The sequence below is a fragment of the Bison bison genome, unplaced genomic scaffold (assembly GCF_000754665.1).
Source record: "Bison bison bison isolate TAMUID 2011002044 unplaced genomic scaffold, Bison_UMD1.0 scf7180017864494, whole genome shotgun sequence".
In the NCBI taxonomy this organism is placed as follows: domain Eukaryota; kingdom Metazoa; phylum Chordata; class Mammalia; order Artiodactyla; family Bovidae; genus Bison; species Bison bison.
In genome coordinates this window covers 1,336,615-1,338,738 of record NW_011495053.1, presented here as the reverse complement: position 1 = coordinate 1,338,738, position 2,124 = coordinate 1,336,615, and positions in this window count along the sequence as shown.

The window sequence follows — 2,124 nt, the reverse complement described above, 5'->3', positions numbered from 1 at the left end:
GATTCTTTACCACTACACCACATGGGAATCCATACTCACTGGATTGGGCAGAAAACACAGCCACTAATCGTGGATTTTTGGGCCACAACAGCCCCTATCTCCAGAAGCAGTCATGATGCAGAGATGAGACCCATCTTAAGAGGGTGGAGCATGCAGAGGGAAGTCAGATGAAGCAGCAGGAAGATCTGTCTGCAGGTGGGAGTTACCCTACTTAGGGTAAGATATCAATCCTTTAAGTCAGGGGTAACGATAAGAACAAGCTATGACTTAAGTCTTGTGATGACCTGCTCTTTTTCAAACTGGATGTCATCTTGGCCATGACGAATCAAAGGCAGAATTCCTTTCTCCTTTCTCCAGTAAAAGAGCCGTAAACAGCAACAATAGAGCAGAGTGAAGTGCTTTAAGTTCCAGACTATCAAGCTCATGATATAGAATTTCCTCCTTTTTCAGGTTGCAATTAGTTACAGATAATGTAATAGAGGCCAACCCCCTTCATATCACCAGAGGAGGACATAGAGGGCGGAGCTCAAAGCATACACACATCTGCTCGTCTTCACTGTGGTCATCAAGAGGGATTTCTTGTTTATTTAGACATGATTCCTATTGCAAACCCACTAGGCTGTTAAAGATGCTAACCGTCTGGTCATTTACACTATGAGCCTCTGACTGGAACAAATATTTACAAAATACATTACACAGGAGTACATATTCAGTAGACACTCTTGAGTAGGGGGTCAGTGATGGTTGGATCACTCCTTCATCCCTTGTTGCTAATACAGAAGAGAAAAGGACATCTGCCTAAAAGGCAAGAACTTATTTAACAACTGGTTGGAGCAAGTAAGGTCTATTTCCTTTCTTCCTTAAAAAAGGAAAAGGAAAAACAATGGAGTGGAGTGAGCCAGGGGAGCGATCTTTCTTTGCTGTGCAGAAGCTCAAGATTCAGATGCATCGGCTTCTGTGCCATGGAAACCCCCTGGGTCTTTACTGTAGAAAAGGCTCTGGCATCAGCAAGCCTCAATTAAGAGGATTTATTTCTTATTTACACTTTCCTTTGGTTTTATATGTTCACGTTTGGATTTTCTCAGTGATGAAATGTTGCAACGGAGACTATTTATAAAAGCACTCAACGCAGCTTTGCCTGAAGAAGCCTGAAAATACTGCTGGGGGCCAGCAGTTGATGTTTCCCGTGTTTCTTTGACCTAAACCTGATATCTGTTTTGTTCTTGACATTTATAACCTGCATAATGTCCTTCTCTGAAACTGTATTAGGTTTAGGACTGTGAATAAGGAAATAAGGACAAGTAGATAAATGAGCTTCCTTGAGTGTACATCCTGGTGAACTTTGTCTTTCAAAGCAGTAATGCTTATTTGGGCAATACAGGCTTCCAAGACATTTGAATCTTTCTGTACAAATTATCCTGTGAGCGAGTTTGACTTAGTTGCACTTGAATTTTCTAAAAATAAAAATGATATGTATGTGAAAACATCAGTCAACCCTAAAGTACTGTAAAAATGTAAGGGATACAGAAGTAATGTTAGATACCCCGTGAGGCTAGAATACTTTCAAATAAAAATATTAACCAGGTCAATTAGCATATATTTTCCACTGCTGGGAATTAGTTGAAACACAGGACTTCAGTTACTTCCTGAAAAAGGGTTTTAACATTTTAAAGAGTTAAAAAAGCTTTGAAATGAGCATCAAATCTCTGATAGTGAATTTGTTTATAAGTATCAGTGTCAATCCATCAGATATTAGTTTAAAAATAATCCTTATATTTTGTCTAAACCTTTATATTTGTCTAAACCTTTATCAATGTGTTCTAAATATTTAGATGTAGTGTAATGTTGTATAACGATTGTTTAAAAACTCACCAAAAAACGGATTTCTCCAAAATCTTGTAAAAATTAATCATGTATTCCTTTTCCCATATCTTGTTCCATTTTGCAGCCATCCCTTAAAGTAGATAGTGTCTGAATGTTGAGCATTAGATGTTGAGTAGAGTTACCTACTCTATAGCAGACATAGCCTGAATAAAGAGCCTGATATTTCCTTAGGAAAATCACAATGAGAGCTTTTAGTTCCAAAGAGTGATTCCATAAAATTGGTAGAGTTGAGTAGAAAGC